The sequence below is a fragment of the Podarcis gaigeae genome (genome assembly GCF_964106915.1).
Source record: "Podarcis gaigeae genome assembly, chromosome: 9".
Taxonomy (NCBI): Eukaryota; Metazoa; Chordata; class Lepidosauria; order Squamata; family Lacertidae; genus Podarcis; species Podarcis gaigeae.
In genome coordinates, this window is record NC_139685.1 from 20,146,850 (window position 1) to 20,174,557 (window position 27,708).

At 44.0% G+C, this 27,708-nt stretch overlaps 1 protein-coding gene and 1 long non-coding RNA gene across 19 annotated transcripts in view; both read right to left on the reverse strand.

The window, feature by feature from the left end:
* LOC310852180 overlaps nt 1–27,708 on the reverse strand; it is a 216,925-nt gene that overhangs the window by 138,363 nt on the left and 50,854 nt on the right. The window lies entirely within an intron of this gene.
* The window catches only part of RBM47 (RNA binding motif protein 47), a 91,665-nt gene that overhangs the window by 29,774 nt on the left and 34,183 nt on the right, over nt 1–27,708 (reverse strand). For 3 of the 18 annotated variants that reach the window (XM_083754972.1, XM_083754973.1, XM_083754966.1), the window contains exon 1: nt 21,606–21,803. The exons of 7 other annotated variants lie outside the window; for them this stretch is intronic. The gene's annotated coding sequence lies outside the window, so the exon portion shown is untranslated. Of the gene's footprint in view, nt 1–20,988; nt 22,344–27,708 lie in introns of those variants that run through there. 8 more of the 18 variants (XM_083754978.1, XM_083754977.1, XM_083754976.1 and 5 more) reach the window with 8 other exon arrangements.

Consider the following 27,708-nt stretch of genomic DNA (forward strand, 5'->3'; position numbering starts at 1 on the left):
GCAAGATCACGCCCCCCAAAATGTGCTTTGGGGGGTAGATCTCAGTGTTGGGACACGGGTGGCGCTGTGGGTTAAACCACTGAGCCTAGGACTTGCTGATCAGAAGGTCGGCGATTTGAATCCCCGCAACGGGGTGAGCTCCAGTTGCTCAGTCCCAGCTCCTGCCAACCTAGCAGTTCGAAAGCACGTCAAAGTGCAAGTAGATAAATAGGTACCGCTCCGGCGGGAAGGTAGACAGTGTTTCCGTGCGCTGCTCTAGTTCACCAGAAGCGGCTTAGTCATGCTGGCCACATCACCTGGAAGCTGTATGCCAGCTCCCTTGGCCAATAAAGCGAGATGAGCGCTGTGGCGATCATACAGGGTGTCCAGACATTTGATAGTCGATTGATCTCTGCCACCACTATGATCACATTCCCGCTGCCACCAACCCGTTTCTCTTGTGTACACACTGAGTCTAGACAGTTGTTAACATTAAAACAAATTTTATAAGCATGAACAAGTTTATGGTTTCCGTTAATTTTTCTTGTCAGTTTCTTATCCTTAGTTTCTATACCGGCCTATACGTTCCTAATAACTGCTAACCGATTATCCCAACTGTCTATCTGACTCCTCCTATCAGTTTCTCTCACTCTCTCACATCAAAACTCGACCGACCCACAGACTTATCCTCCCTCTTCCTTCTGAAACTCCCAACTGACCCTCGACAACTCTAACTCTAACTCTAACTCCTCCCCTTGGGTTCCCACTGGCCAATCACTTCACACTCATTTAACCTTTTCATTATGACCCAGCATGATGCCACCTAGGAGGGCAAACGCTACAAGCGCCGCAACTCCAGAGTCGGCCACGACTGGTCCTAATGGTCAGGGGTCCCTTTACCTTTAGATCTCAGTGTGGGTCATGTGACCCACCCGGGAGAACGTCTCAGAAGACATGCATCCATTTTTTTTAATCTAAAAAAGTTGGGACGATATGCGCATGTTGTTGGGTCCTCTTCGCCATACTGCCATAGGCTCAATATCACATGCAGGGCAAGTATGGAAGATGGAGGAAACTTACTTTTCGGTTCAGGAAAGTGCGCTTTAGCAGCTTTCCTGCTCCCCAAAATATCAATGCACCATTTGTTATCTAGGTAAGTATTTGCATTAAAATGGAGAACCCTTCTTGTGTGTTAACGAAACATCAAGCAGATTTTGGCTGAGAAAATATAATGTATTTACGGTAAACCTACCATGTATTTATCATGCATTTTTTTAAATCTTAAGTTATCCTATAGCCTGCAGCATTTTGCTACACAAAACTGCCCTTTGGATCTTACTCATAAACAGCGCCAGCCAAACGTTGACGTTTTCTTGCATGGTTGGCTGATGGTTCTGGTTGCGTCTGTGCCCCCAGTTACTTATCTTGTTGTTTAGAGATGTGTACCCACTAAAAACCGCTCCTCCCAGTGAGAACACATGTAAGTATAATGCAATAAGAGAAGCAATTTAAGTCCTATGGCTAGAATGAATAAAAGTTTGCAGTATCTTTCTCCCTCTCTCGGCTGTGCCATCATTCACATGCACAAATTAATGAAAAGACAACAAACACACTCTTTAAAAAATACACAAATTTTAACAAATGTTTCATCATCTTTTCTTAGGTAACAAGGTGCGCAACGTTTGTCCAGTCTTGCGCCTTGCACTATTTATGTAGAAACATATTCCGTTTTTAATAGGCATAAACACAATCTATATTCTGAGGAAGGAGTGAGCTGGAAGAGCCTCCTAATGAGATCAGGATGAAATATTAGATATTTACAAGGTCACGTTCTCATTTCTGCAGCTCGTCAGCTGACTAATCAGCTGACAAATCCATTACTAAACCAGGGGAACTAAACATCGGTCTGGGAGGAAGGGAACCTCTGGCTAATCTTCTCAGGACCTTTAAGGTCAGCTCTTGCTTAAACTTTAGCTGACAACGTGCAGAGAGAGAGAGAGAATGCATCAAAAAGAGGGGAGTTAAATTGATTTATAGGCCTGAAACATGCAACTCGAGCCCTTTAACTTTCCCACCCACCATCTACTCCAGTCTTCATGTTGCAGGAGCCACATTTCCAGCAGGGCTTCTGTGCCTTTTCAATAGCTACATGACTGGCAGAAAATCAGCAAGTGCAAGTTTCTCCTACATAGGGGGGCAGTCAGGGCCGGATTAAGGTTTGATGAGGCCCTAAGCTACTGAAGGCAATGAGGCCCTTTATATGTCCAGCTGTCCTTTGTCAACAACAAATTGTCGCTGTTTTTTGAGTTGAATATATGCTATATGGTAACTTATGGACCTACACAACACAAAACACTGTTGCTGTAGGTAGGTTTTTTTATTTTTTTATCTTATATTTTGGAAATGTACATCCAGGGTTTTTTTCCCTTTATATTTTTTTGGGGGGGGTGGGGAGAATGAGGCCCTAAGCTATAGCTTGTTTAGCTTATACGTAAATCCTGCACTGGGTGCAGTGAAGGGGAAACGCTCCACCAGTTGAATTCCTGTATTATTATTTTTAACTCAGCCAATAGGATAAAAGTTGGGCGGTACTAAGACCACACTTTATTCCATTTTTCTGAAGTTTCCTTACCTGATACAGTTAAAATTTTCACAGAGTATAAAAGCCACTTTTGGAAATCTATTGGTTTTTTTTTTAGTGTTTTTTTCCTGGGGGGAATCAACTTTAAACCTTTACACTCAGAAAATTTTGGGAATTTGGCGGTGTTATTTTTTATTCTTATTCTTATCATTATTCTTTATTGAGTTTATATACTGCCCTATAAGGGACGCAGGTGGCGCTGTGGGTTAAACCACAGAGCCTAGGACTTGCCGATCAGAAGGTCGGTGGTTCGAATCCCCGCGACGGGGTGAGCTCGAAAGCACGTCAAAGTGCAAGTAGATAAATAGGTACTGCTCTGGCGGGAAGGTAAACAGCGTTTCTGTGCGCTGCTCTGGTTCGCCAGAAGCGGCTTAGTCATGCTGGCCACATGACCCGGAAGCTGTACGCTGGCTCCCTCGGCCAATAAAGCGAGATGAGCGCCGCAACCCCAGAGTCAGCCACGACTGGACCTAATGGTCAGGGGTCCCTTTACCTTTATACTGCCCTATACCCGGAGGTCTCAGGGCGGTTCACAGAAACAGGTTTTCACGATCGTGCCACTGCCACACGCACAATGAAATTTAGGGTAGTACCCCAACATACAGTTCTTTACTGCTATTTAAAATTTGACACAACATTGCATTATATTGATCAGAACGCCTCAGGTCCATAACAATGCAGGTAAGGCATTGCAAAAGGAACATTAGAAATCGGGTCAGAAGTGCTCGGAAAACTAACAAAAACCCCACATCTGAATGCAACTTTAGTCAAGAGTATCAGGACCTTTGGTGAAAAGGGATCTTACGGAAAGCTAAAGATGAGAGCACTTAATATGGACCTTGGATTTCAGGAAATATGATTTTGATAAGGTCAGAAAATTGCAGACAGATTTCATGTCTAGATATAGCAATGGCAAAGGGCGCTTGAGCTAAGTGAGAGTTTGCGAAAGAAAGGCGCAATTGCAGGCATTGCTAATGGGAATGAAAAAGGAGAGGCGTCTTTTAAAGTCCACGTTGCGGCACAACAGGCGTGATCACTGATGAACTGACAAAGGAAGGGCAGGTCACTGAGTAGCAGGTGTAAGGAAAGCTAAAGTTCAGAATGAGCAGAGACCGGTGAGGGATACCAAAAGCAACAAAAGGGGCTTTTCAGGTGCAGTGGTAGCTCGGGTTAAGAACTTAATTCGTTCTGGAGGTCCGTTCTTAACCTGAAACTGTTCTTAACCTGAGGTACCACTTTAGCTAATGGGGCCTCCCGCTGCCACCACACCACCGCCACACGATTTCTGTTCTCATCCTGAAGCAAAGTTCTTAACCCGAGGTACTATTTCTGGGTTAGCACAGTCTGAAACCTGAAGTGTCTGTAACCTGAAGTGTCTATAACCCAAGGTAGCACTGTACATTGGAAGCAAGAGGAAGGGAATTCTGGTATGCCCAGTGCTGACTAAGGGTGCTGAAATCTTAACAAATGACAAAGAGAAAATGGAATTATTCACCTCCCCTTCTTCCCAAAGGTGAACTGCGTGCAACCTCACATCATAAGGCGAGGAGTGCGGAGGATTCCTAGCCTGCACCCGGCTTTGGCAAATGGGGATGCAGGCTGGGGACTCGGGCTGTGCCAGGGGGCGGAGCTGACGGAGTAGGTAGGCTTCCCTCAGATCCACCTCTTGCCCATTTAAGCAGCCCACACCTCGGGCATTACCTGTTTGCTCCTTTCCCTGCTCACCCACCCTCGGTTTAAGCTGATAGTCAATAACTTTGCTGTGGCTAAAGTGGTCACCATCTTTTAAGGGGCTGGGTAGGAATTTGCCCACTGGGCTAATTGGCACCCAGCCAGTGGTTTTGCCTACCTCATAGCAATCGTCACAACTGGGTTGGGCGTTAGGGCAATCCTTTGTTTTGGATGGTTGTAGTCTCCACTTGCCCCTCCAAACGCTGGGGTATCCTGTTAAAGGGATCTGGGGGGAATGGCTATGTCTGCGTGCCCTGGCAGGGCCAGGGCTGAAGGCACTCCTCCAAGCAGCGGTCTCTGCGGGGGTCACCCTATTTGATGTAAGTCTTAGGAACCCCCTCCTGGATTGACCACGCGTCACTTCCGGTTGGTGGGTCAGAAGTATTTTGATAGCCCCATGCCCAAGCCAAACCTCTTTCATCTGTATTCAATAAAGTTGTGGCCTGTTTTGACTCAAAACCAGTATTATTGGTCTCTTATTTATATGGGTTAGGGCATGGATAGGCAAACTAAGGCCCAGGGACTGGATCCAGCCCAATAGCCTTCTAAATCCAGCCCGCGGACGGTCCGGGAATCAGCGTGTTTTTACATGAGTAGAATGTGTCCTTTTAATTAAAATGCATCTCTGGGTTATTTGTGGGGCATAGGAATTCGTTCATTCCCCCCCCCCCCTTCAAAATATAGTCCAGCCCCCCACAAGGTCTGAGGGACAGTGGACAGGCCCCCTGCTGAAAAAGTTTGCTGACCCCTGGGTTAGGGTATGGGGAGCCGGATGCCTGGTCCTGCAAGGACTTGGTTAGGAGATCCCAATCAACATTAAATAAGTTGAAGTTTTCAAAACAGATCCATCACATGCCAGGGAACGAAAGGAATGTGCTGACCTACTCTAAGAACCTCTGGCTATCATCTTTGAGAATCCCTGGAGGGAAGGAGTGGCCAATGGTATATTTCAGTGTCCTTCAAAAAGGGGCATCTGGGAAACTGCAGACTGCTCAGTCTAACTTTGATAACAGGGAAGATACCAGAACAAATGTCAAAAAAAGGCAGTTTGTAAGTGACTTGATAACAATGCATTGAAGATATATATTTTTATATCAAGCTGGGGGGCTAGGCTCCTCCCCACTCTATGATTGTAAAAACAAGTTGTACCCCACCCCACCCAGGTATCTTGGAGGGTCAGGATACAGAAACTCTGACATTAATCTGTATACTCTGACGGAAGACATGTTAATTGCTTTAGATTTTCTCCATTTTTAGACAATCATAGAACTGTACGGAAAGGACTCCGAGGGTCATCTAGCCCAACCCTCTAAAATGCAGGAATCTCTCTCTTTTTTTTTGCACAACGTGGGGTTCAAACCCACAACCCTGAGATGAAGGCTTTCATGCCATTACCAACGGAGTTACCCCTCTTCCTGCTTTTCATGATGGAAACAACTTTATTTTAGTTAAAAGCACCACAATGATCTGTGGCTCCTTCTGCTCTCATTAGTATGCATAATCTTAAGGACCCTGAAGAGGAGGAGGAGGAGGAGGAGGGGGAGAAGAAGAAGAAGAAGAAGAAGAAGAAGAAGAAGAAGAAGAAGAAGAAGAAGATGATCCAAATCTGGAAGAACCCTATCAGCTCTGCCCAAGGCATATTGGACAACAGCAACAAGCGAAAAAAGATAGACACAACATCTTACAAGGATGGCCTTGCAGACAATTTCATTGTCCAGAAAGTGGGAGAAGCAACAAGAGGAACAGCCATTTTAGATCTGGTCCTAACCAATGTTGATGACCTGGTTAGTGGGGTAGAAGTGGAAGGATCATTAGGCGCGAGTGATCATGCTCTTCTGAAGTTTACTATACAGCGGAAAGGAGCAGCCAAGCATACTAGGACTCAATTTCTTGACTTTAAGAAAGCCGACTTAATAAAACTTAGGGAAGTGCTGGGTGAGATCCCATGGACAGTCATGCTAAAAGGAAAGGGACTTCATGATGGCTGGGAGTTTGTTAAGAGGGAGATAGTAAAAGCACAACTTCAGGCAATACCAATGAGACAGAAACATGGAAGGTGCCTAAAGAAGCCAGGGTGGCTATCTAAAGAACTTTTAACTGAGTTAAGATTAAAAAAAGATGTGTACAAAAAATGGAAAAGGGGGGAAACCACCAAAGAGGAATTCAAACAAATAGCCAGCACGGGTAGACACAAAGTCAGAAAAGCTAAAGCACAGAATGAACTCAGGCTTGCTAGAGAGGTTAAAAGCAACAAAAAAGCCTTTTATGGGTATGTTCGTAGCAAAAGGAAGAACAAAGAAACAGTGGGGTCGCTCAGAGGAGAAGATGGTGAAATGCAAACAGGGGATACAGAAAGGGCTAAACTCCTCAAAGCCTTCTTTGCCTCAGTCTTCTCCGATAAAGAAAGCAATGCCCGACCTGAATAATTTGGAGCAAATGATTCAGCAGAGGAAACACAGCCCAGAATAACTAAGGAGATAGTACAAGAATACTTGGCTAGTTTAGATGTATTCAAGTCTCCAGGGCCAGATGAACTGCATCCAAGAGTATTAAAAGAACTGGCAGATGTGATCTCAGAACCACTGGCACTCATCTTTGAGAATTCCTGGAGAACAGGCGAAGTCCCGGCAGACTGGAGGAGGGCAAATGTTGTCCCTATTTTCAAAAAGGGGAAAAGAGAGGACCCAAATAATTACCGCCCAGTCAGTCTGACATCAATACCAGGGAAGATTCTGGAGCAGATCATTAAGCAAACAGTCTGTGAGCACCTAGAAAGGAATACCGTGATCACCAATAGTCAGCATGGATTTCTGAAAAATAAGTCATGTCAGACTAACCTGATCTCGTTTTTTGACAGAATTACAAGCCTGGTAGATGAAGGGAACACAGTGGATGTAGTCTACCTTGATTTCAGCAAGGCATTTGACAAGGTGCCCCATGATATTCTCGTAAAGAAACTGGTAAAATGCGGAATTGACTATGCTACCACTCAGTGGATTTGTAACTGGCTGACTGACCGAACCCAAAGGGTGCTCATCAATGGTTCCTTTTCATCCTGGAGAAGAGTGACTAGTGGGGTGCCACAGGGTTCTGTCTTGGGCCCGGTCTTATTCAACATCTTTATCAACGACTTGGATGATGGACTCAAGGGCATCCTGATCAAATTTGCAGATGACACCAAACTGGGAGGGGTGGCTAACACCCCAGAGGACAGGATCACACTTCAAAACGACCTTGACAGATTAGAGAACTGGGCCAAAACAAACAAGATGAATTTTAACAGGGAGAAATGTAAAGTATTGCACTTGGGCAAAAAAAATGAGAGGCACAAATACAAGATGGGTGACACCTGGCTTGAGAGCAGTACATGTGAAAAGGATCTAGGAGTCTTGGTTGACCACAAACTTGACATGAGCCAACGCGGCAGCTAAAAAAGCCAATGCAATTCTGGGCTGCATCAATAGGAATATAGCATCTAGAAAAAGGGAAGTAATAGTGCCACTATATTCTGCTCTGGTCAGACCTCACCTGGAGTACTGTGTCCAGTTCTGGGCACCACAGTTCAAGAAGGACACTGACAAACTGGAACGGGTCCAGAGGAGGGAAACCAAAATGGTCAAAGGCCTGGAAACGATGCCTTATGAGGAACGGCTAAGGGAGCTGGGCATGTTTAGCCTGGAGAAGAGGAGGTTAAGGGGTGATATGATAGCCATGTTCAAATATATAAAAGGATGTCACATAGAGGAGGGAGAAAGGTTGTTTTCTGCTGCTCCAGAGAAGTGGACACGGAGCAATGGTTCCAAACTACAAGAAAAAAGATTCCACCTAAACATTAGGAGGAACTTCCTGACAGTGAGAGCTGTTCGACAGTGGAAATTGCTGCCAAGGACTGTGGTGGAGTCTCCTTCTTTGGAGGTCTTTAAGCAGAGGCTTGACGACCATATGTCAGGAGTACTCTGATGGCGTTTCCTGCTTGGCAGGGGGTTGGACTCAATGGCCCTTGTGGTCTCTTCCAACTCTATGATTCTATGATTCTATGATTTTATGACAGGAAGAAACACCACGGACAGAATAATTGCCACACACAGGAAGAACAAGGATATAGTTTGAGCTCCTCACTTGTAGTTCTATAAATCATTTAATGTGTCAACACGAATAGAAGTTATTAATATTGCAGTTGTTGTACAAGGGATCATTATTATGACCGGAATGTAATTGAAATTAGTAAGATTTTGGAACGAAATAAAGAAAATAATCAACCCATCAATTCCAGCACATGGGGGGGGGCACCGAAATTATATAATTCGTATTTTCACAATTGGTATTAGTAATTGCATTATAAATTGGTATTGTTATAATGAGGCTATTATTGGATTGTAATTGAAAACTAATAAAAATTATTATAATAAATAAATAAATAAATAAATAAATATATATATAAATAAATAAGGTAGAACCCTGCAGAAAACAAACTGCACTGTAACATGGATGTTAAGTTGTGGGTGAACATATCAAACGACACAGCAATTCTTCAAACAGCTCTTGTTTATTCACAGGCCAGAACAGAACTAAACTGAAGGGTTTAGCCAGCCTGATTATATAGAGCTCCACTACAAAGCAACAGTAACCACTTTCTATATCCAATCACTGAACGTCACTTTCAATCCCTTATTTGCATATGTGGACCTGAGTGAAAACTATCTACAGTATCCCCCTGCTGTCCCAGGTTGAGAACTTCAGTATATAACAATGGACATATATGCAGGTATACTCAAAACACACACCTGGCTGTTCCAGTTATGTCAGCACCATCTCATAGCAAGCAGTAGCAAAAGCTGTAGACAAATATCTAATACGGTTAATAGGATACAGTGTGCCTGCTAATCTGTAAGCAAAGGGAATCCATTTAGGGGCAGAGTAGTGTCTGTGCAATGGCACAGCAACAGCCTTTGCAGCCTTGCCTCCTCCAGCTACCGTTCTTCTGCTCAGGGCAGGCAAGCCAGTGAGGGCCAGGACTCCGGCCCTCGCCTATTGCCCTCTAACAGCAGACACTTGCAGACTGTCAGTATCTCGCGGCAGGGATTTAAGTGCACAATGCAACTTCACCTTTCTGCCTTGTGGATAAATTTCTGTGGCCCACAAGAGCCCACCACCCATTTCATTAAAACAAGCAAACAAACGACTCTCTGCAGTTAGGAAAGTGACATGGAAAAGTGTGAGATGAATGAATAAGAGGAATACATGTAAACAGCCGGCAAGTGAATCAGGGTGGATGCTTGGTTGTCATGTAACTGCCCTGCAAACAAGTCGGAAGAGATGCTCAGTAAAGGCTGGATATAATCAAAACTCTGTGCAAGCTTTGTGTAAGTTAATCAGGATGAGAGCTCAGCAAATTGGACATCTGGAGGATCCCAGTGATTGCAGAATGGCTACAGCCACCTAAAGGCTCTATCTACTGCCAGGCTCAGATTTCATACACCAATGAAGGTGTGAACCGATCCCAAGGAAATTCTCTTATATGCAGAGGAGTCCATCCCCAAAGGCTGAACAGGTTTCTCCCTTTCAGTTTGGTAGTTAAACCAGTTCTTTAACACTGTTTCTGGTATTCAATACACCAGCCAGATTAAATCAAATAAACAAGGAATATTCGGTCTTATGTTGGAGGGGATGCCAGGAAACAGGGAATTATGTTCACATGTGGTGGGGGTGTAAATATGTACATTTTGTGGGGCAAAGGGTGTTTAAGGAGATAACAGAAATCACTGGGTTAAAGCTGACTCAAAGTCCAGAGGTAGCATTATTATCAATTTACAATGGGGTGGAAGGTTTACAGGCTATGAAGGACTTACTCACAAAAATATTGACAGCTGCAAGAGTTATTATAGCTAGGAAGCGGAAGGAGCAAGTGGAATATAAAATGGAAGAATGATATAAAGATGTGTGGGATAAATTAACGTGCCATTAAGCTATGATGGGGAATATACAGGAGAAATGATTTTGAGGAGATATGAAGGGTGTTTGTAGAATTTGTATTGTTAAAACGGAAAGGGCTCAAACCATTGCAAGAGGTGTTGAAATTGGGGGGGGGGGTTCTTATTTTTATTTATTTATTATTATTAATTTGTCAAAATAAAATATTTTATAACAACAACAACAACAACAACAACAACAATGCACTATTATCAGCCTGGGGGGCGGGATGACACTTTCTAAAAATTGTTCATGCTTCTCTGACTACTTGGCTATCCTGAGAATTGACCTTCCACAAACTAGTAAAGAGTTAATGGCAGCATAAGAAATATTGGAACTCAGCAACTCTGGGTGGTGTAGGTATGATTTATGGAAACACAGGAATCTGGATAAAAAGCTTCCAACCTCTAAGGCTGTATTTCTTAAACTCGGGTCCCTGGCTGTTGATGGACTACAACTCCCATCATCCCTGGCAGCTAAGGAATTGTGGCACTCAAATTGGAAGCGTAACACTCAAAACGGAGCATGTTCGGCTTCCAAAAAAAAGTTCGCAAACCGGAGCGCTTACTTCCGGGTTTGCAGTGCTTGGGTTCCAAGTTGTTTGAGTACCAAGGCGTTTGAGAATCAAGGTACCACTGTACTGTCATCTTCTTCTTCTTCCTCTGTTATGTACTAAAGTTCTCACCCTGGGCCAGCAGGGGGATATTGTAGATAGTTATGCAAATAAGTGGTTGAAAGTGAAGTTCAGTGATTGGATAGTTTTAGAAAATTGTTACAGTTACATTGTACTGGAGCTCTATATAAGCAGGCTGACTGAACCCTTCATTTCAGTTCTGTTCTGGCCTGTGAATAAACAAGAGCTGTTTGAAGAATCGCCGTGTCGTCGGATATGTTCACCCACAACTTAACATCCTCCTTCTTGGAGGCCCTGACATCGTCTCCAGCAGCCTGTTTGCTAAGTCATATGTACAGCACTAAGAGCCCAGAGCTGTACTCCACCTTCCCCTCCCTTGCTCTATCTTCCGATAAAGCTCCAGCCCTGCCCATGGAAAACCTGTGCCCTGCTTCTGGGAGACTCGCCCAGTTTGTAAACTCTTTCCCCCTCTCCCTCCTGCTTGCAGGCACTGGGGAGGGTGGATTTCGAACAGCGCAATAAATTGCATGCCTGCTAATTGTAGTGCCATATTGTCGTCTCCAGGGCCCGAGAAGTGCAAACATGGCGTCTTTCACTTCTCCAATTTACCCCTGGCTTAACCCGTATAAAAACGGATGGATAAGCAAGTGATGGGAGCCTTTGCCAAATGCAGTCAGACTTTTTATCAAGAGGTTACTTCACAAGTTTGCTAGTCTGTTTCTTGTGCCGTGCAGCAGGATCAGTGTAAATCTAAGAGGAATTGGCTCTAACGGAAGCAGAAAATACTGAAGTGAGAATGGCAGATCAAGTTGATGGTTTATGCCAAAATGGCTAAAATGACCAGAAGAATTAGAAATCAGGAAAATAAGCTTTTTATGATACTCCATATCCACATCTTTTACCTCTCCATTGTATCCAAAATTCACCATTAGACTACAAGTGTTATTTCAATCCTACTAACAATTTTAGCTGTTTACAATGGTTTTTAAGATAAATTATAAAATTTCCCCATTCCTTATTAAAATTTTCTGATTCTTCCGGGCATTTTAGCAATTTCAGCATAATCCATCAACTTGATCTGCTATTCTTCTCTGGTCGGGTGGACTGGTCTATTGCTGTAAGGAAGATGGTCTCCTTGCAATTCTTTATTCTGTACATAAGTGGGTGCTGATGCAGAGACTGGACCCTCCATTTGAGAGCTCTCAGATTACCAGTTCAAGACTCCCTGCAGATCCATCCAAGCCCTGACAGTGTTCTCCTGCATAAATTAACTTTGACTAGAATCCCAGGGCAGCATGTAGCTTCTCAGTGAAGTGAAATGGCATTAACCAGGGGTAGGCAACCTAAGGCCCGTGGACTGGATGTGGCCCAATCGCCTTCTAAATCCGGCCTACGGACGGTCTGGGAATCAGCGTGTTTTTACTTGAGTAGAATGTGTGCTTTTATTTAAAATGCATCTCTGGGTTATTTGTGGGGCATAGGAATTCGTTTATTCCCCTCCCCCCAAAAAAATAGTCCGGCCCACCACATGGTCTGAGGGACAGTGGATCGGCCCCCTGCTGAAACAGGTTGCTGACCCCTGGCATTAACCATAGGGGTGATGCACTCAGGTCAGGAGTAAATGCCCCTAGGTCAATGCTACAATGCAGTGGGTGCTCCCTTTGTCCCCAGGTACCCAGCATAGGGACGCAGGTGGCGCTGTGGGTTAAAGCCTCAGCGCCTAGGACTTGCCGATCGAAAGGTCGGTGGTTCGAATCCCTGCAGCGGGGTGCGCTCCCGCTGCTCGGTCCCAGCGCCTGCCAACCTAGCAGTTCGAAAGCACCTCCGGGTGCAAGTAGATAAATAGGGACCGCACACCAGCGGGAAGGTAAACGGCGTTTCCGTGTGCGGCTCTGGCTTGCCAGAGCAGCGATGTCACGCTGGCCACGTGACCCGGAAGTGTCTCCGGACAGCGCTGGCCCCTGGCCTCTTGAGTGAGATGGGCGCACAACCCCAGAGTCTGTCAAGACTGGCCCGTACGGGCAGGGGTACCTTTACCTTTACCTTACCCAGCATAGCTGTCAACTTTTCACCTGTCTCGGGGACAGTCTATGGGATATCTAGCAATCCAGGATAGCAGTGGGAAACGGCGCTGGAATAAGGGAATTTCCCACAAAAAAGGGAAGGTTGACAGCTATGGTACTAAGGTTCTTGGTTGGTATTGCTCCAACTCCTGCAAGTATTCAAGTAAGCCAGAATCAAGCAAGAGAGATTTTTCAAAGTTGGCCTCAGAACTGATCAGCTAAGGAAACGAACCTCTTTTCATCCTTCGCTATTTTGTCGCTGTCAGAATAATATTGTAACGGTAAAACAAAAAGAGCAACAAACTCCTATTGTTTGGCTGTGAAACTTCAATTGTACAGTATAATTGACCCAGGATGAATGACAAAGCCACTTCACATGTGTCAAGGAAATCTGAATCTGCCATCAAGCACTCAGTTAACAGAGAGTTGCACTCAATTTGGCTTCTCTGTTGAGCACTTTGTGTTTGGAAATGTGTGTTGTATTCCCACTTTAGGTGTGATGCCATTTATGAAACGGCTGATAGCCTGAAGACTTTGAAATGAAACACTAACTACCTGCTTCATCGAGAAGAGAAACGTGTGGGTAATCCTGTTCAATAATATCTGAGAAGCAAGAAAACCTGATGCAAGATATTGAAAAGAAAACTGAATGCATCCGTGGTATGCTAGAATATACAGTGCATCTTATTACTGAATTGTACTGATTTGGCTTGAAAGTATATTAATAATAATCATAATCTTAGAAGCAGACCACCAACATTGAATGTCAGCATTATTTTACACTTGAGATAACATCCTAATAAACATAGACACACTAAGCATATGAAGGCTTTAATACTGATCGCTTATATGCTTTTAAAATGTTCTACATAACAGATGCCATTCTAAGCCCATGTGACTCTTTTAACATAAGCATATGAGAAACTCCATCTAAAGTGCTTGGTCAACTATATCTATGGCTACCAGCAGAATGTGGGCTTAAGTCAATTGCTGGGTAGATGATTGTATGTCAGTCAATTTATTGCAAGCAATAAACCTTCCTGATGGCAAGCTGGGAACCTCATCTCCATTCTCAAACTTGACCATAAAGTAGAACATAAGACAGCATTTCCTGTTACTGAAAAATTAGGCCACTGGTCTTCAACTGGTGGGTTGAGCGATGGGTTGAGATCAAGCTATGGGTCACAACAGCAGCACCATCAGAAAGATACATGGTGAAAAGAATTAAGAAACGGGACCTTAATTCTTGTTTCAGTTAAAGAAAGGTTGCAGACTATTGCTAGGCAACTTGAAAAGAATCCCGAGATTTCCTGTCTTCACTTAAAAGGGGGAGAGAAGCTAAGTTTCTAGTTCTTATGGAAGTTTGGGAACTTCTGCACAACCGTATCTCCCATTTAAAAGTCTGATGCTAAGTACTTGATTGCATGGGGCTTGAAACTTCATCCTGAAAACCATTAAGCCCTTGGTTCAACAGAACTGCATAGTAATAAACAACCCCCTCCCCAAGGGTAATAGTTTAAAATGCACCCTGGCTTAAAATTATACGTGTATTTTTTCCTTCCAGCATACTGTGGGGACCAGAAATGTACTCCATCTAATGAACTTTATGGGCAGCAAACCAACATGATAAAACAAGATCACAGGGATAGATGTAATGCACATATCACAGTATGTCACACAAGCATTTTGTTTCCCCTGCTTGTTCTCATACAGCTCATTAAACTAGCTCGGAACGGATACTGCTCTACATATTTCTCACATGTATTTTTCAGGAAGTGAAATTCTCCCCCCAAGAATTCTGACTCCTTCCTAACGCATGTTGCGAGTGTGAAATTGTGCAGCGTCAACATTTGGCATGTTTACTCAGAAATAAGCTTTTCAGTGCTTTCAGATTCACACAGAAAAGACGATGAGGAACTACGTTAGTCCCTTGCCCAATGCAGAACTGGGACTGACTGGACGTTAAGGTGTCTTCCCATCCCCACGTGAAAGAGCACTTGTGAGACTCCTCATGGGCTTTCACGAGACCTTGAAGCAGGGTCAAAACCTGAACGCCGAGGACAGTATCCAATGTTGCAGCTACACCGACACAATGAACTTCTGAGTACACAGCAGTTCTTTTTTCCCTCCGGTGTCCTCCAGGGAACCCCCTTGGAGCAGATATTTGGGGCACACAGGGAAGGGAATGGAAGCCCCAGCACCATTTGACAGCTTTCTGGGTCATGTGGCCAGCATGGCTAAACCACTTCTGGTGCAATGGGACACCGTGACGGAAACCAGACCTCATGGAAACGCCATTTACCTTCCCACCACAGCGGTACCTATTTATCTACTTGCACTGGTGTGCTTTTGAACTGTTAGGTTGGCAGGAGCTGGGACAGAGCAAAGGGAGCTCACCACCATTGTGTGGATTCGAACCGCTGACCTTCCGATCGGCAAGCCCAAGAGACTCAGTGGTTTAGACCACAGCACCGCACCGCCCACGTCCTTTAACATCATGTGCACATGCATTCAAAAGCCTGGAACTAGACTAAACAGCAAGGCGCAGGCAGTCTTACTCATGTTCATTAATTCCAGCATGTCTAGCCTGAGTAAAACTTAGCTGAATCCCATCCAGTGTTTTCTGTTACTTAAGAATGGCTTTTGCTTGTGGTTTTTGAAAACAGAAATCCTGATATGCGGATTCCAGCCATGGATACATTGGCTGCCTTATAGAGGTCGTTCTGACGAGTTTGTAATTACAACATAATTCTTTAGCTTTTGTTTTTATTCTTTTTGGTGTTTAATTGGAGATTAATTGGTTCTATTCCATGGCATTTAAATAGTAGCTCCAGGAGAAGAAGGGGTAAATGGGGGGGAGGCAGTCATTAACTAGGTAGATGGAAGATTAGCACTGCAAATACAGTGGTACCTCGGGTTAAGTACTTAATTCGTTCCAGAGGTCTGTTCTTAATCTGAAACTGTTCTTAACCTGAAGCACCACTTTAGCTAATGGGGCCTCCTGATGCTGCCGTGCCGCCGGAGCACGATTTCTGTTCTCATCCTGAAGCAAAGTTCTTAACCTGAGTTACTATTTCTGGGTTACTGGAGTCTGTAACCTGAAGTATATGTAACCTGAAGCGTATGTAACCCGAGGTACCACTGTATGCATTTGTCTTTGTTATGGGTGGCAATTTATAGCCATTTATAGATCTACTAATACTGTCAGCACTGTTGTAAGCATATTTTGATATTGTTCAACATATTGCATACATTTTAAAACTTTTTTCTGGTGTATTTCAATCTTGTATCAGGGTAATCTGTACAAAGTTCAAACTTTTTGCACTACACATTGCAGGACTCCCCTCCTCCTGCATTTGTCTCTGCTATGCTGAGCAGACAATGGTTGTGTGTGCTGAGAGCATTTTTTTGCCCAACAGACCAGAAAACCAACTAACTCCTGAAGGTCAGGGATTTTATTTTAAGGCTCCTTGCAGCTTTGCAGAAAGCCATGAAAGACATCTAGGCAAGAACACACACAGGAGTTTTCTCTGCGAGAAGCGAGTCCGCTGCATGCCCAATATCCATCTCTCCAACTGGCAACCCCAGAAACACTGTACCAACACGTATACCTAGTTACGAGCAGTCCCTTTCTTGAAAGGGGAAGTTATGGACAAAGTAGCTTCTGGAAGGGAAGACAATAACAGCTTGCTGTCCTCCCAAATTGCTTATTGCTCTGCAAAAAAAAAAAAAGGGGGGGGGGATCCCAACAGGATCTGTCAAGACAACCAAATATGCAAGGTGCTTCTGGTGGCCCAAGACCAGAGATGGCTTTGGGCATCTGCAACACAAATCACAGGTCCATAGGCTTCCATGAAATCGGAAATTGTAATTCCTGTGCAGCCACAGTCCCCAGGGAACGGCATCTCTCAATGGGGAGTACAGTGGTACCTTGGTTCTCAAACTTAATCCGTTCTGAACGTCTATTCTAAAAAACCAAAGTGTTCCAAAACCAAGGCGCCCTTTCCCATAGAAAGTAATGCAAAATGGATTAATCCATTCCAGACTTTTAAAAACAACTGCCATTTTAAAAAAAACCCAGCAATTTAACGTGAATTTTACTATCGAATGAGACCATTGATCCATAAAATGAAAGAAATAAACAATGAACTGCAGTCACACAATCAATCAATCAATCAATCAGTCAGTAGCTGAACTGGGTTCCACACAGCCACACACAAAAAGAGCCGCAAAAACAAGAACGCAAAATAAATAGCAAAAACAGACAGACATAGGCATAACACTCCAAATGAAAGTGTAGCACTCTAATCGGAAGCGTAACACTCAAAACGGAAGTGTCGCACTCAAAACGGAAGCGTGGCACTCAAAATGGAGCATGTTCAGCTTCCGAAAAAAGTTCACAAACTGGAACGCTTACTTCCAGGTTTGCAGTGCTTGGGTTCCAGGTTGTTTGAGTACCAAGGCATTTGAGAACCAAGGTACCACTGTATTTGGGAGCTAGCCACCTATCTTGGCAGGTCTGCAAATTCCAAGACCATGGAGACCACAAAAATCCCCCTACAAACTGGGGGAAAGGAAGGCACCAGAGCTCCTTAGTGTGTACTACCCATGCCCTCACTCTGTATTGTTTCTATATCATTTTAAAATAACGATTCTATTTATTTTTAAAATGTTTTTGGCTTTCCAATACTCCAGCTGCATTTGTGTGTGTTTGCACATAATCAGGGCACCATGCAAAATGCCCATTAAAAATTAGTTTATAAAAAGATCTGAGCGCTGCAAATAAATACAGAAGACCCAACGTTCTTGCCACCTCAGCATTCCCATTCCAAGAGAAGTTTCTGCTCTTAATTTTCTCTCTGAGACTTGTGTTCCGACCCTTTTCCTTTACTGTATTTGCTCAGGTGTAACTGACTGGAACTTAGTAAACAAGGATGCAGATGATGACTAAACATGGGATAAATCCACCTCACTTGTATCCTTAGCTTATCCCCCACTCAATCTAAGCAAGTTGCTAAGGCCATTTTCCCAATTCAGTTTCCCTTGCAACACAGAGAGTCAGGGGAGATGTCCATTTCCCCCCCACGAGCTACAGTAAAAAATATGTCCAATGCCCATTTGTATATTCATGATATTGATTTGCAGCAAGATCATTCTGGAAACCTGGGCAGCTTATTGTCCTGTCATTCTTCAAAGTTAAAACAGCAATTAAAAAAAAGTAAATTAAAAAAAGATATCCAATTTATCTGTTTTATCCTAAGAGTTCAAATGCCTTAAGATTGCACACTTACAGTGGTACCTCGGGTTAAGTACTTAATTCGTTCCGGAGGCTGTACTTAACCTGAAACTGTTCTTAACCTGAAGCACCACTTTAGCTAATGGGGCCTCCCGCTGCTGCCGTGCCACCGGAGCACGATTTCTGTTCTCATCCTGAAGCAAAGTTCTTAACCTGAATCACTATTTCTGGGTAGCAGAGTCTATAGCCTGAAGCGTATGTAACCCGAGGTTCCACTGTATTTCAGAGCAAGTGCTCCTGAAATTTGAGACAGTGATTGAGGATTAAATGATTAAAGATGGACATTTTGGAACGTAAATACCTCTGTCAACAAATGCAGAATGGAAAATAAAATAAAATGGAAAGCTCACTTTCCCCATTTTATTCCGATTGCTACTGTGTTAATTGTGCTTTTTCTCCAAGGAACTCAAATGTTCCACCCCACCAACATTTCCCCCCTCACAAAAGTCCCTGGAATTGGGTCGGGCTGGGAGAGGGTGCCTGGTCCCCCAACCAAGGTCACCCACTGAACTTAATGGCCTGAGTAGAACTTGTGTCTTCCTGCTCCTCGTCCAACACTCTACACGTGACATATGGATTCTTGCTTTTGTGACTACTTCCAGGGCTGGGATTCCCCTCATCTGTCTCTCCATCCAACCTATATGGGGCCATTTCATTTGGGAGCAAGTTCGAGAAAGCCTAGTCACTCAAGGACTAAATTAGCCTCTTGGGGAACATGCAAGAAGGCAAGACAAGAATATACTTGGAAGAAAATGGGACTTATGTGTGAGTATGTAGGCGCTCCTATTTTTCTATAACAGTAGCATTAAAGTCTGAGGCTGCCAATCCTACATACCGTGATTTGGGAATAAGCCACACTGGGATTTACTTCCAAGTAAACATGCACTGTGTACCATCTCTCTTAATCTGCCAATTCTTATGGTGATCAGTTTTTGTAAAAGAAAAATGTCATCACATGACAATAGATAACATTGTCACCTCTCTTTTAGCTTCAAATTGAGGCCCTTGTGACCCAAAAGAAGCTATAAAACTTAGCACAGGGGTAGCAAGTGGCAGGCTTGTTAGATCTTCTTTGTTTTTTTACTAGAAACCCTAGACTGATCAACCACAGCCAGGTGTAAAATACATACAGTCAGAATTAAATGATTAAAGTGTGCTTCTGAGCATGTTCGGAGCCAAAGAATTTGTTTTTGGCTGGTACCAGAACTGAGCTTTCGGTCTTTTCCCACAAAAGACAGCATACTGTTCTCTTCTGTTCTTTTCTTTTCTACTTTTCAGCAGCCTTATTTAGTTGGGAAAAGCTCTTCTGCCGTTGCAGATCACTTGCAAATTTCCCAGACGTCTTCCAGTAAATCCTGATCTGTCTTCTGCCCACCGAGAACATGAGAACTGACCATTTAGGCACACAAACAACTACGTACTGTATTGCGAAGTGTATAAGACAAATGAAGCCCACCACATAGTTGTCCTAGCAAATGAGGAAAGATAAAGCACTACTACAGGGAGGCCCGTTTACAAAAGCTGCAAATTGGAGACTGCTCTTTTTGGTAAAGCCTTTCTTCAAAAAAAACACCCCCCCCCCCCCCACAATTCAGGTACAGTCATTGGATTACAGGCATATTGATCTTTAGTCTTTAGGATACAGCGATTAGGAAGAGAACCGCTACCCTCAAAAGAACGGTTGAAATGTGTTTGTCCTTTATACACAAATAGCAATGGCGAGCGGCTCAAGACAGTTTAATTCATATTCATATTAATGTTGTTTAGGAACTGTTGTATTCTGGCACTATCCATTTAGAGTAAATTGGAGAGCACATAGGCCCAACAGGTAAACGCAGCCACGATTCAAAAAGTATCCGTTGATTCGAGAAAGATGGCACAACTGGTTTTTCTAGGGGACACAAAACTCTGACACTTTTACGCCACGAAACAGCAGCGCACAGAAAAGCAAGCCCCTTTTGCATTGTTACATTTTGCAGTGTACAGAATAGCCCATTTGCCAACAAACCATACACTTTGCATTCCCCATGCGCAAAAAGTTGGTATGTGACTTTCTCAAGATATTCACAAAATGTGAAGTTTTGCGTGCAAGTGAGATTGGGGATCCCTATATAATTAACCTCTAATTGTATACTGTGTAGCTTCTAACTGCCAGTAAAATCCTCCATTTTTAACACTCTCTCTAAATACGAAACTATCCGTGTTTATGCTAGAACATGTTAACACACATGTCACTGTTTGAGGGGAAAGCCACAAGAGTAAGCTAGCCTTCTTTCTTAGATCTGTTTTACAAAGAAAACACTGAGCAGAACCTTGCACAGAAAATCAGCCTCTAACATCCAAGTTGCAAATCACTGAATTGCACATTGTTAATGTTGCAAACCCTAAACTCATGGGTGATTTGCCTGCTGCTGAGTCACATTGAAACCATTTCGTAACTAACACTAGGGTGGGTTTTTTGTTTTTTGTTTAGTGCAAAACCACTCAAATCCATCCCCAAACAGTCACTGAATGTTCAACTCCCGCAAGTCACGTACGGAAGTGAATTTTCCGTGGGTGCTATTTAACAGAACTATTCGGGACCCGTTTCGTTTTCATTCCACGTCATCACAAATGGTGCCCCTCTGCCGAAAGCCTCTTGGATAAGGAGAAGATGAAAAATATGAAACTGTACCTGGCAAGTCCCTGGCGTTCGCCCTCTTTCGTGCAACTTCGCTCTCTCTCTGGCAATGGAATGCCCTTCAAATCTATGGCTGGCTGCTTTTGGTAAATGTTTTACAAGACACTAAACAACCTTCAGTTCCACCCTCCATGCAAACACCACTGAGAACAGGGTACAATGGTAACAAAGCACTTACATGTAGTATTCAGGTAACCACAGATGCAGCAAGGGCAGCAGATTCGAGATTTAATCCCCGGGGGGGCAGGGGGGAGGGAAAAAAACCCTCCATAGATATATCAGTCAAGACTATTCGCGTGTAATTGTGGGGCATAAATCGCAACAACCTTTCCCCTTATTGTTAACTTCTGATCTGTACTCAAGCCTAGGCGTGTTTAACTGGAAAAAACCCGACAAGGAACAGTTAGGAAAGGAACAGTATTCGATTTCAAAATAAATCTTTGGAACGAAACAGAGACATCTCATTGACAGCTGCATTTTTTTATAAAAGAAGAAGAAAAGCAGATGATACGTAGCACGTTGAACGCAAGGGAAGGAAAAAGAGGAAAATCAGAGAACCACAAAACTGTCCCATGCAACATGAATGGATATAAACACACATATGGACTTACCTTTCAAGCAGCAAAAGTCTACCTCCCTCCATTCCTGCTTTTCGCCATCTACCAAAAGTTAAAGTTCTACTAGCCCCAAACCAGAGTTTTTGCATTCCATTCAAGTTAACAATTACAGAAGGATGAGAGCAGGAACTGGCACTAACACAGTGAAAGCATTTGAGCGGACAAGGTACTCCCCAGCAGTTACCAAAACGAACAGACCTTTCTAAATCCGGGAATTGCGCAAGACTTGAATATAAGGCTGAGAGAGAGAGAGAGAGAGAGAGAGAGAGAGAGAGAGAGAGAATAATTCCCTCATAAATTAATTGCAATTGTCGAGTACACAGAGATTGGCGTTAGAACAGTGAAGAACAGGAATGAAACATGGCAAGCCGAAAAGCAGATAGGAAATCACAGCAAATGAACATGCAGATCTCAGCTCATTGCCAGAGGCAGGCCAGAGATAGACATGCCCAAATCCCAAACTGGAGCCTATGTTCTCGAGCCAGAGGAACGTCTGGAAATGCTGCCGGTAGGCGTTCCTGCTCTGTTGACCACGTAAGGTCAGAAGGCCAGGACTGGTCAGTCTGGACTGTCCGGGCTTCATGTTGCCTTAGGGCTCTGAGCACACCCACTCTCAGGTAGCTTCTTCTACTTTGGCGATCAATCCTAGCCGAGTAAGATTGTCTTCCATGAACACGGTTTTAACACTGGGTCCGTAAGTGACAGTGGAGGACAGTTCTGGAGCCACACATCCTTCCACAGTGTGGACATAGGTTTCTGAGCAGGAGTTGATCATGGTGAGGGTTTGCCAAGTGTGCCTTCCTCTTAGCATGTTTCTCCCTTTTGTCCTGAGTCTGAGCGTCTTCAAAGCCCATGACACCTTTGCTAAAGGCTGTGCTCCAATTGGAGCGTTCACATGCCAGTGTTTCCCAATTGTCGGTGTTTATGCTACATTTTGTTAGATTTGCCTCTTTTGTTGACCACCAGCATTACACTTTCAATTTTTAAGTTTGGAATAGAGTAGTTGCTTTGGAAGATGATAATCAGGCATCCAAACAACATGACCAGTCCAACGAAGTGAATGTTGAAGAATCAGTGCTCTGACACTGGTGATCTTTGCTTCTTCTGGTACGCTGGCATTAGTTTGCCTGTCTTCCCAAGTGATGTGTAACATTTTTTGGAGACACCATTGATGGGATCTTTTGAGGAGTTAGTGTTTATAAGTGATTCATGTTTCACAAGCGTATATTAAGGTTGGTAGTACAATAACTTTGTAAACAAGCATTTTGGTTTCCCTGCAACTCTCCCAGTCCTCTGCGGCTTCAACCCACCCATTCCCAGGTAACTCACTAGCCTAAGTCCAAGCCTCAGACCCTCTCCAATACAGATATACACATAGTTGCTTTTATAGCAAGGAACCTGAAAGCAAGGGAACATTACACATTTACAGTCTTCATGTATGTTTACTATGAGGCGTGAAGACACCCTAGAGTGCAGCAACTGCCAGTTTGCAAGCTTGAGAAAGTGTGCATGGCTGCCATACGTTTGGAATTTCCCGGACATAGCCGGGATTCATCCGTCAAAAATGACATCTGGGCAGATTTTTTTAAAATCAGTTAAAATATGGGCATACTGCAGCCCATATCAGAAGCATTGAATTTTTTGGCCATTTTCCTAAAAAATAATTTTAAAAAAGCTTTAGAACTTCTACTTTTTTGGAGATTTTTTGCAAAAGAAAAGAAAAAAGCTTGACAGTTGGTTCATGCCTTCAGAACACTCATGATGTATTTTCAAGTTCAAAGTCAAACTCAAGTTGCACCCATTTTCAAGATGGCTGGAAGCAAGGCCTTTCCAACAGCGTATATATTATTTAGACAGGCTCCCAGAATTCTTTGATGGAAGCCATAACCATTTAAAGCAGCAGCTTAAGTTAGGGTTGGCATAGACCCAGAATTTCCCAGACATACCCGGAATACTGCAGTCGGAAGCAGTGCTCGGCGAAAATGGGGAAAATGTCCGGAAAGTTCCAGACGAATGGCAACCATGTTGGCAGTGCCATTTTTGCCACCTATTTTCCTTTAAAATAGCTTTAAAACCTTTTCTCTTTGCAATTTTGGCAAAAAAGCTCAACAACTTTTGTGTCCAGATTTCCACTTTCTGAAAACATGGCAACCCCATTTAAGTGTGTTGTGTGAACGTTGAATGACGTTCAACAAGATATGTTATGGTAAATATATCTTGAAACTCAATATTGACCATATTTACTTGGAAGCAATGGGACATATGGCAAAGCTTTAGATTGTTACAAGTGTCTCTCCATCTTCTTTTGAGCTTATATCTCCCCATCTCTCCAAAAATATGGTTCCCATATATAAAGAGACAAAACTGTTGTCCAGGCAAAATGACACGCCCTGTGTGTTGCAAAGTTCTCCATTATCATACGGACACAAATAACTAAAAAGCATTTTTGTTATTTGCATGCCAATGGCAGAGAGTACTCTGACCCCCATGACACAGCCTCAGAGACCAACCTCAGTCAATAGTGCATAGATATTCAAGGGCAGCTTAGCACGCCAATGTTTATTCATTGCCGAGAAGAGATGCGGAGTCCCCTTGCAGTGTTTGGGATGTTGTCATGGGCCACGAGTCGGCTTCACCTGCTGAGCAGCAGCCTGAAGGAGTAGAAGGTGAAGGAACTCCACCTGCTGCTGATCAGCCTTCTTGCTCCTGATGAGAACCAGTTAGCTCCAGCTTTCTTAAGCAGGGTTTCCAGTCTCAGTCAGTTTCTGGAAACAACATTCGTCAGTCCTGACCAGACCTTGCTGCTTCTTGCTTCTCGTGATTTTGGACCCTTGGCTTTCTTGACCCCCCGGATCATCTGACTACATGAACTGAGATACTCCTGACCTTAGGACTGGGCTGAATCTTGCTTATGGACTTTGCCTCCAAGCAAGTACCCCCTGAGACGTGGCTGGTGGGCTGGCTTCTCCTTCCACTGAGCTCTGCTGTGGCTGGCAGCACAGGGCTATGACCGATATCCTGCGATAACTCAGTATTGAAAGCTTGATATAACCCCAGAATAGTGTGCCCGCTGGTGTTGTGGTGAAACAGCCATGAAAAACTGAAAAGTCCCCACGCTTAATGGAAGTGGCTTTTTCAAACAAATGCAGATAAATCAGGAAACAGTGGTGGAATTGAAGCACATATAAAAAAACGCCGCCAAAATGCTTTAAAAAAAAATGTTTTGAAAAATACTTTGGATTTACCATAGCTCACTTTCACCATCTAGTGGCACATTGTGTATTGCACTTTGCAACACACTTAAAACGTTTTATTTGCAGCTGTGTTGCTGAGCCAAGTGACTAAGCAAGAAATAAGGTTAAATGTGCACGTTAATGTTGTTTTGATTTCTTTGGGGATCATCTTCAATTGCATGCTTTGAGTCCAGATATATATTTTCTACCTCTTGGGACGCATGTGCTTTTCACCTCCTCAAAAAACTTTTGCTCAGTGTGACTACGGTTTAAATGCAAAGCATTTCGAACGGGACGCATTCAACATGGAATTCCAGTGTCTTGGTGCTGGAAGAGGATTTTCACACCAAACTCATCTAACCAAGCCACCCTGAAAGGAACAGGAATTGACTGTGATGATTCTCCAGTAATCATAATGAAGCGAGGTCAAAAATGAAAATAAAATTACAGCCATAAACATTGCCATGTCATGTGCCTTTGCTATACTCTGGTCTCCGTCCCTGCCAAACACCCCACTGGGTCCCAGGATCAGGACCTCTTTGGGCTTGAGTTCCGACAGATCCTTTTTTTGCTGTTGCAACAATCTTCCAGTTTTTGACTGGCTGCCGATCCTATAAACAGCTCCTGGGTCGGCTCAGGTCAACACTACCCCTGGACTTTGTGTCTCCTCCACCCTGACTTGAGTTGTTTTTCTGCTGAAGCCTTCAGAGCTCTCCAAGCTGTCCGCTCTCGTGTTCCCCTGCATGGTTTTTGTCTCAATGGCCTTCACAATTGCAGATAAAAGGGCAGCTCTTGCCTATAAGATTACAGAAATTGTGTCTGAGTTTTAGGGCTGAGACAGCCTCTACCCGGTTGCTGGAGATTGGTTCCTTCTGCCCCGTCAACCAAGTCCTTGACAGGAAAACCTCTAGCCAATGATCAGTAATAGCCAGTTTTTTCTTGGATGAGGTTTGAATAAGATACGGCAGATTTTCCCCGCCTCCCCAAAAAAGAAGTTACAGGTAAGACGTACCTTGAAATCTGGCTGTGGAGGCAAAGGGGTTTGCAAACATATTCGGGGCATTTGGGTCTGGGCTCCCAGTAGTGAAATGTGAAAACAAAAGTCGGGTTGCTTAAAGCAGCAAAAGTAAGAAAAGGTGTAGATGACTCTTCTCAAGTTCCATGAGCATTAAGACAACTGGGTACGATGCTTTTGGCAGCGACTCTCTCTCTCCCCCACTTTGGTTTATATTTCCTCCACCTTTTACAGATCCTACCCAGCACAGTGAAAACCAAAAGCAGGGAATTAAATCCAAACCTGGAGAGCAAAAGTAAAACGGTAGCCTTCTCTAAGGTAAAGGTAAAGGGACCCCTGACCATTAGGTCCAGTCGTGACCCACTCTGGGTTTGCAGCGCTCAACTCGCTTTATTGGCCGAGGGAGCCAGCATACAGCTTCCGGGTCATGTGGCCAGCATGACTAAGCCACTTCTGGCAAACCAGAGCAGCGCACGGAAACGTGTTTACCTTCCCCCCGGAGTGGTACCTATTTATCTACTTGCACTTTGACGTGCTTTCGAACTGCTAGGTTGGCAGGAGCAGGGACCCAGCAATGGGAGGTCACCCCGTCGCGGGGATTCGAGCTGCTGACCTTCTCATCAGCAAGTCCTAGGCTCTGTGGTTTAACCCACAGCGCCACCCGTGTCCCTTTAGCATTCTCTCTTAAGGGAATATTCCTAGCACAGTTGATAGAACATGAGCCTCTGAATCTCAGGTTTGTGGGTTCAAGTCCGACATTGGGCAAAAATATTCCTGCATTGCAGGGGGTTGGACTAGATGACCCTTGTGGTCCCTTCTGACCTTTGTGGTCCCTTCTGACCCTTGTGGTCCATTCGATGAGTCAAGCTCCTGCGACGGCGAAATATTTAAAATGTGAAGTATCTGTTTGCATTCACTCCTCTAGCATATTTTAATGGTCACGCTCAAAGTATCAGAATCTAATTCAGAAATCTAGGTTCTCTCTCGACAGTTGCTGTCCTGCAGTTTGATCTTCACATATCTGGCGGCTGCAGAAAAGTTCATTTCACAATATCTCCTTCCTTGAAGCTGTCCAACCGGTTCCGACATGTGCTGCAGTGTTGCACCATATTGCCATTGGGAGGGGGGGCACATTTAGAGCAGCAGTTCCTTATTGGAAGATTGCAACCTGGAAGTGAAGGAACTTGGGGATGGGTGAGGGGAGAACACCTTTCAGTTTTCAGGAGAGTTTATAGCTTGCCAAGCCCAGCTTGCCTGGGAGGCACAAAGGGCACAGTAACAGTGCTGTTTGTAGCTTGGGCAGTATTATGGCAACAAACTCCACTTACTCCTTTCCCCAAGGTGAACACTTTTAAGATTGTCTATTTAAACTGATACTTGCTGTATTTTTTGTGGTGCACACAGGCTTTTAAAAACGGGAGGAGGGGGTAACCCATGCACAAGTACATTTTTGTGTGGTTGAATATATAAACGATGCTTAGGTAAAAAGATAAAGGACCCCCTGGTCGGTTAAGTCCAATCAAAGGTGATTATGGGGTTATGGCGCTCATCTATGGGGTTGTGGTGCTCATCTTGCTTTCAGGCAGAGGGACAGCTTTCACAGACAGCTTTCCAGGTCATGTGGCCAGCATGACTAAACCACTTCTGGTAAAAAAGGACCCCTGGGTGGTTAAGTCCAGTCAAAGGTAACTATGGGGTGCTGCACTCATCTCACTTTTCAGGTTGAGGGAGGTGGTGTTTGTCTGCAGACAGCTTTCCAGGTCATGTGGCCTGTATGACTAAACTGCTTCTGGCACACCGTGACAGAAACCAGAACGCACAGAAATGCTGTTTACCTTCCCGCCACAGC